Genomic DNA, 8,670 nt, shown 5'->3' on the forward strand with positions numbered 1-8,670 from the left:
CAACCGGGACTAAAAGGTTAGACCCCTTTAGTCCAAGTTGGTGGCTCCAACCCCTTTAGTCCCGGTTGGTGGCTCCATCCTGGACTAAAGGTCTAACCTATAGTCCCAGTTTGTGTCACAAACTGGGACTAAAGGGGCTCGCGGGGCCCGGGCCTAACGCCATCCTGCCATCACCCCTTTAGTCCCGGTTGGTGACACAAACCGGGACTATAGGTCACAAATGAACTGGGACTAATGCATAGCCATTCAAACTGGGACTAATGGTACCATTAGTACCGGGCCGTAATTGAACCGGGACTAATGAGGTGAACATAAGGTCGTTTTTCTACTAGATTATGCGGGGTATGATTAAGACATAACTGTGATGCCCCTGATTCAACCGTACACTAATCTTGCACGCAAACGTGTATGATCAAGATCAAGGACTCACGGGAAGATATCACAACACAACTCTAAAAGTAAAATAAGTCATACAAGCATCATATTACAAGCCAGGGGCCTCGTGGGCTCGAATAGAAGTGCTCGAACATAAACGAGTAAGCGGAAGCAACAATATCTGAGTACATACATAAGTTAAACAAGTTCCCATAAGATGGCTAGCACAAAATGGGATACAGATCGAAAGAGGTGCAGGCCTCCGGCCTGGGATCCTCCTAAACTAGTCTTGGTCGTGTCGGCCTGCACGTAGAATAAGGCACCCTCGGTGTAGAAGGGGTCATCTAAGGTGGAGCCTGGCTCCTGTGCTCCAGCATCTGGTTGCGACATCCGAGAAGAAGAGGAAAAGGGGGAAAAGAGGGAGCAAAGCAACCGTGAGTACTCATCCAAAGTACTCGCAAGCAAAGATCTACACTACATATACATGGGTATATGTGTAAATGGGCAATATCGGTGGACTGAACTTCAGAAAGCCAGAATAAGAGGGGGACAACTAGTCCTATCGAAGACTATGCTTCTGGCAACCTCCATCTTGCAGCATGTAGAAGAGAGTAGATGGTAAGTTCACCAAGTATCATCGCATAGCATAATCCTACCCGGCTATCCTCCCCTCGTCACCGGGATGTCTCTAGAACTTGTCTGGGTGTGTTTTATTAAGTATCCGGTTCTAGTTGTCATAAGGTCAAGGTACAACTCCGGGTCATCCTTTTACCGAGGGACATGGCTATTCGAATAGATAAACTTCCCTGCAGGGGTGCACCACATTTCCGAACATGCTTGATCCCTTTGGCCGGACACACTTTCTTGGGTCATGCCCGGCCTCGGAAGATCAACATGTCGCAGCCCTACCTAGGCTCAACAGAGAGGTCAGCACGCTGGTCTAAATCCTATGTGCCAGGGGTCTGGGCCCACCGCCCATTGCACACCTGCATGTTGCGTACACGGCCGGCGAGCAGACCTAGCCTCCCTTATACAAGAGCAGGCGTTCCAGTCCAACCTAGCGCGCGCCGCTCAGTCGCTGACGTCAAGAAGGCTTTGTTTAATACCACAACGTCGAGTGCCCATAACTATTCCCGTGTAGTTGGTTAGTGCGTATAGGCCAGTGGCCAGACTCAGATCAAATACCAAGATATCGTTAAACGTGTTAGTTTGAAGTAACCGCGGATGCCGGCCAGGGCCAGGCCCACCTCTCTCCTAGGTGGTCGCAACCTGCCCTGTCGCTCCGCCACAAAGTAACCATCAGGGGGCTGTCGGGAACCCAGGCCCATCACTACCTGGATGGATCCACTGCCCCTTCAGCCCCCATCTTTGGAACACTTGCGGGTACCCTACGAGCCTACCTGACTTTAGTCACCACCTGGATATTATGTATGTATATGTATGTTTGTATAGTATATACATGTGATCACCTCCCGAGTGATCACGACCCGATAGTATAGCATGGCAGACGAACACGAATATAGGGCCACAGATGATAAACTAGCATCCTACACTAAGCATTTAGGATTGCAGGTAAGGTATCAACAACTGTAGCAACAATGACGGGCTATGCAATAGAATAGGATTAACCAAAGCAGTAACATGCTACACTACTCTAGTGCAAGCAGTAGAGGGAAGGAATAGGCGATATCTGGTGATCAAGGGGGAGGGGGCTTGCCTGGTTGCTCTGGCAAGGAGGGGGTCGACGGTGACGTATTCGTACCAAGTGGCATCAGTGATGACCCACAAGTGTAGGGGATCTATCGTAGTCCTTTCGATAAGTAAGAGTGTCGAACCCAACGAGGAGTAGAAGGAAATGACAAGCGGTTTTCAGTAAGGTATTCTCTGCAAGTACTGAAATTATCGGTAACAAATAGTTTTGTGATAAGGTAATTTTTAACGAGTAACAAGCAATGAAAGTTAATAAGGTGCAGCAAGGTGGCCCAATCCTTTTTTTACCAAAGGATAAGCCTGGACAAGTTCTTATATAGAGAAAAGCGCTCCCGAGGACACATGGGAATTAATGTCAAGCTAGTTTTCATCACGCTCATATGATTCGTGTTCGTAACTTCGATAATTTGATATGTGGGTGGACCGATGCTTGGGTACTGCCCTTTCTTGGACAAGCATCCCACTTATGATTAACCCCTATTGCAAGCATCCGCAACTACAAAAGAAGTATTAAGGTAAACCTAACCATAGCATGAAACATATGGATCCAAATCAGCCCATTACGAAGCAACACATAAACTAGGGTTTAAGCTTCTGTCACTCTAGCAACCCATCATCTACTTATTACTTCCCAATACCTTCCTCTAGGCCCAAACAATGGTGAAGTGTCATGTAGTCGACGTTCACATAACACCACTAGAGGAGAGAAAACATACATCTCATCAAGATATCGAAGAATACCAAATTCACATGACTACTAATAGCAAGACTTCACCCATGTCCTCAGGAACAAACGTAACTACTCACAAAGCATATTCATGTTCATAATCAGAGGGGTATTAATATGCATTAAGGATCTGAACATATGATCTTCCACCAAATAAACCAACTAGCATCAACTACAAGGAGTAATCAACACTACTAGCAACCCACAGGTACCAATCTAAGGTTTTGGTACAAAGATTGGATACAAGAGATGAACTAGGGTTTGAGAGGAGATGGTGCTGGTGAAGATGTTGATGGAGATTGACCCCCTCCCGATGAGAGGATCGTTGGTGATGACGATGGTGATAATTTCCCCCTCCCGGAGGGAAGTTTCCCCGACAGAACAGCTCCGTCGGAGCCCTAGATTGGTTCCGCCAAGGTTCTGCCTCGTGGCGGCAGAGTTTCATCCCGAAAGCTTGCTTATGATTTTTTTCCATGGTAAAAGCCTTCATATAGCAGAAGATGGCCACCAGAGGGCTGCCAGGGGGCCAACGAGGCAGGGGGGCGTGCCCAGGGGGGTAGGGCGCGTCCCCCATCCTCGTGGACAGGGTGTGGGCCCCCTCTGGTACTTCTTCCGCTCAATATTTATTATTAATTCCAAAAAAGACTTTCGTGGAGTTTCAGGACTTTTGGAGTTTTGCAGAATTGGTCTCTAATATTTGCTCCTTTTCTAGCCCAAAATTCCAGCTGCCGGCATTCTCCCTCTTCATGTAAACCTTGTAAAATAAGAGAGAATAGGCATAAGTATTGTGACATAACGTGTAATAACAGCCTATAATGCAATAAATATCAATATAAAAGCATGATTCGAAATGGACATATCAACTCCCCCAAGCTTAGACCACGCTCGTCCTCAAGCGAAAACCGATATCGAAAAGTATGTCCACATGTTTAGAGATAGAGGTGTCGATAAAATAAAATACGTACATGAGGGCATCATGATCATTCTTATAACAGATATATATATATATATATATATATATATATATATATATATATATATGATTTCTTATGCTAAAGTAATAATCTAGTCACAATGTCAAGTCTGAATCAGAAACTTCATTGAGAACCAACAAACTATGATCTCGGTCATTGAAGCAATTGCAATTTATCATAACAACGGAAAGAGTCAATATAAGAGCTTTTCAGCAAGTCCACATACTCAACTATCATTTAGTCTTTCACAATTGCTAACACTCACGTAATAGTTATGGGTATGGAGTTTTAATCGAACACTGTTGGGGATATGACTACTGAGTATAAACCGCCCAGGAGGAGCCGGAATACACTCACAAGGAGTCCCGTATAAAGGCCCATGAAGATGAAGGCTATGGTGCTTTAACTATGGAGGCTTAGAGGCCCAGAGCCCAATGGCGGATTAGGGCCCATAGTAGTAAACCGCCATAGATGTGTAACTTGTATTGTACGTTAGGGAAAGGAAGAAACCGAGCCGGACACTTGTATGAGCCGGCCTCGGGATTCTGTAGACCGGCCGGGCGTCAACCTGTGGATATATAGGGACGACCCGGCGGCGGTTCTGGGACAAGAAACAACAACTTGAGAACTAGGCAAAGCGTATTTGCTCCCTAGTAATCGAGACCACATAAAAAACACCACAACTGGATCGTAGGCTTTTACCTTCACCGCAAGGGGCAGAACTAGTATAAACTCCCCGTGTCCTTTGTCCTGTTTAACCCCTCTAAGCTAACCCGATCGCGATGGCTCCACGACTAAGTCATTTCACTAGGACATCTGACATGATAATTCCATGACAGTTGAAGCCCACCGTGGGGCTATCGCATGATGGTTTCAAGTTCTTGGAGGGCAAGTTCGAAGGGCTCAAAGGGTACGTAGTGGGCCCGATGACTAAGAGTCGTCGCAGCAAGCACTACATCGACGACGCAGGCTGGGGCCCTGACGTCGGCTCAATCGAGTATGGGTACCGGGTCCCCTTCGGAGGAATTCACGTCTTCATCGGCAAGATCGGGACATCTGCACCGACCTCGTCGAGACGGCTCAGCATGCGAGCCCTGCTCGGGTTCAGCCCGCCATGAAGCGTGCGTTCGTAGGTTTCATCCATGGTACCGAATCTGAACCGGCATCTGATGGTGAGGATACCATCTATTCCGATGGCGAGTCATCCATCGGCGAGACCGAGTCTTTGTATCAAGTTCAGGATGGCCTGTTTGGGGGTTGTTCCGATGGCAGCAGTATTCCGGACACCTTTGAACCGCCAAACCAGGTTGCAATCTTCATGGCCGGTACACAGCTCGCACCTCAATCTTCAATAGCGGCGGCGATGATTTCCGGATCAGCAGCCGGGGCAAGAGGCCCTGCGCGCCCGCCGGTTCAAGTCTTGTCCGGGTTATTGGACACTTTAGCAACATTGTTGACCACTGAGGTTAATCCGGATAATCGGGATGAGCATAATGCAGAAGTCAGAAAGTTGCGAGATCAGATAGCTCAGGCTAAGGAGGACATGGTTGCTGAGGAGACCAGGATGGCTGAGGAGCGGATCGCTTTGGATGCTTAGGCTGAGCAGGTTCATGCGGAGTCTTACCGGCTTATGCTGGACCAGAATGCTTCAAACGAGGTGATGAGGAGGAGGCACCAGTCTCGACTACCACCGGTTTACGAAGCAAGGAATCTCTTTACTACGCCAGGAGCGGGCACCAGTAACCCGCCCGTGGTGAACTGGGTTGAAGCACCCAGGACAGGAGCGCCGGATTAGCCGGGCATGATGGGCTTGCCTCAGCAGAACCGTGATCCGCCACAATACGTTCCAGCACCACTGGGTCACTTTCCTACCCCTTTGGACAATATGATTGCTGCGGCATCAAGATTGGCTGCTATTCCAATGGAAGGTGACTCCCCCATGGCGATTGAGACACGACGGGCTAGAGATCTACTCCAGACAGCAATGGTTCACCAATAGGCTTATTCATACATTCGGGACAGGATTCACTCTACCCTTGTCCAAGACGGAGTTACAGCAGGCATGTTGAAGAGCCAGCTGTGTCAAGCAGTGGATGGAATCATAATCTGCCACGGAGGCCTAACCCGGTAGGGGGAACGAATGAAGCACATGATTTAGTGGACCAATGACGAGCGCGCTGTGGCGCCAGATTGACTGCACAGGACATGGAGCATTAGCTTACGCCGGTTCATGCAACTACTACAGTAGAACTAGGAGTTGTTTTTACAACTTTGGGGGTGCCATGTCTCACACCGGCCCTGCGCAATGCGCGGTTGCCCAAGGACTTCAAGGGCCCTCGAAAAGTGCCCAATTACACTGCTGATTTACACCCCGAGTCATGGGTAGAAAGCTATGAGATGGCCATGGAGATGCTGGACGTGGATGGAGCGGTGTGTGCTAAGTAATTCACTATGATGCTAGAAGGAACAACTAGCACCTGGCTAAAGAGTTTACCACCTAATTCAATTGGGTCATGGGACCAGTTGAAGAGCCGGTTTATCAACAACTTCAAAGATACTTGCAAGCAACCGATGTCAATTGTTGATCTGGCCACTTGTGTTCAAGGAGAGGGTGAATTGACTACACATTGGGTACTCCGGGTTTCTGAGATCTTACATTCATCTAACCGCATCAATGCAGATTCAGCAATTATAACGTTGGAAGGCAATTGCAAGTTCAAGCCTTTGAAGTTCAAGTTGGGGCGGATGAAGCATCACTGCAATGATATGGGAACACTCATGGGGGCTATGGTTAAGTATGCTGACTCTGATAGTACCAAGGATCCTGAGTTTGACGAGGAAAAGCCGGGGAAGGGAAAGAAGAGCGGCAACACCAAGGGACAGCAGCCTAACCCGGCGGTCAATAGTAACAATGGTAAACGTAAAGCGGACAACTCAGATTTTGTGGCTAACACCAATGTGTAGGGTAATAATCAACGTCGTAAGGGTAAACCGCCCCAGCGCGGTGGCGGTATGAATCTGGAGCGTTTGTTGAATCAGCCTTGCCCGAAGCACGGGACAAAGGAGGTTCCAGCCACACACCTCTGGAAGGACTTTTTCATTATGCGAGAGTTCAAAAACTCTGATCTTTTTTGGTATGATCAGGGTCATATAACTATTTGTGTAAGCCGCCCAGGAGGGGCCGGGTTACGCAAAGGAGGACTCACCAGAAAGAAGCCCAAGACCCAGCATGAAGATGGCGGTTCAATGGAGGGCCTAAAGCCCACCGGCGATTGGAGGCCCGTTGTAGTAAACCGGCACAATGGCGTGACTTGTATTGTAAGGTAGATTTAACTAGTCACCGAGTGGGCCACTGTTTATAAGCTGGACGGGACTCTGTAAGCCGCAGGGCGCCAACCCGTGTATATAAGGGGGCAACCAGCTGGTGGCTAAGGGTAAGAAACAACTTGTCGAGAACCGGGCATAGCGTATCTCGCTCCCTGGTCATCGAAACATCAAGCAATACCAACCAAACTAGACGTAGGCCTTACCTTCATCGTAAGGGGCCGAACTAGTATAAACCTCTCGTGTCTCTTGTCCCGATTAACCCCTTCAAGCTTCCTAGTTGCGATGGCTCCGCGATTAAGTCCTTTCACTAGGACATCCGACGTGACAATTCCATGATAGTTGGCACCCACAGTGGGGCCAGTGCACGATGGATTTGAGTTCTTGAAGGGAAACTTCGAAGGGCTCAAGGGATACGCAGTAGGCCAGATGACCAAGAGTCGTCGCGGCAAGATCTACATCGACGACGAAGGCTGGGGCCCCGATGCTGGCTCAATTGAGTATGGATACCGGGTCCCCTTCGGCGGAATCCACGTCTTCATCAGCCGGATTGGTGAGCCGGGCCCTGAGCCGAACAACTGCACCGACCTCGTCGAGACAGCTCAGCGTGCTAAACCCACCCGAGTTCAACCCGGCGTGAAGCGTGTTTTTGTGGACTACATCCACGCAGAAGAACTTTCTGAAGGATCTGAAGGTGGTGGTGAGACGACCGTTCTTTCTGACGGTGATTCGTCCGCCGGTTCAACAGATTCGCTGTATCTGGTGCAAGATGGCATGCTCGGGGGCTGTTCCGATGGCTCCAGTATTCCGGACCCCTGTGAGTCGCCAAATTGGGAAGGAGTCTTCATGGCTGGGACTCAACCCGGCCAAAATTCTACAGCTGCTGCTGCAATTACGTCCAAGATAGGAGCGTCCGGGGCAGGAGGTCCCGTGCGCCCGCCGTCTCAAGTGCTGATAGATCTCATGGATAAGCTTATGACCCTGTTAATCGCCACGGTTATCCCCGCAAATAAAGATGAGCATGACACAGAGGTGGCGCGGGTACGCAAGGAAATAGCTCGGGCCAAGGAGACCTTAGCAGCTAAGGATACCAGATTAGCCACGGAACGGGCGGCTTTGGATTCACGGGCGCAACAACTCCAGTCAGAGGCTTTCCAGCTTACGATGAGCCTGAACGCATCCAATGAGGTGATGAGAAGGAGGCACCAGAAAACTTAGTCCCGTTTGCCTCCGACTTACGACCCTCGGGTTCTGTTTGCTACACCCGGAGCCGGCCCAAGTAACCCACCAGATGCAAATAAGTTTATGCCAGCCGGAACAGGAGGACCGGCTCAGCCTCGGGAGATGGTACCTCCTCATGGAAACATGGTGCCACCTCGTTATGTGCCGATACCGCCGGGTCACTTTTCCAACCCCATGGAGAACTTAATCGCAGCATCAACGCGTCTAGAGGCTCTCCCAGTGGACGGTGATGATCCAACAGCGGTGAAGACCCGGAGGATCAGGGAACTTGTCCAGACGGCCCTGGCTCAGCAAGAGACTTATTCTTATAGTCGGGAC

The sequence above is a fragment of the Triticum aestivum genome, chromosome 5B (genome assembly GCF_018294505.1).
Source record: "Triticum aestivum cultivar Chinese Spring chromosome 5B, IWGSC CS RefSeq v2.1, whole genome shotgun sequence".
Classification (NCBI taxonomy): domain Eukaryota; kingdom Viridiplantae; phylum Streptophyta; class Magnoliopsida; order Poales; family Poaceae; genus Triticum; species Triticum aestivum.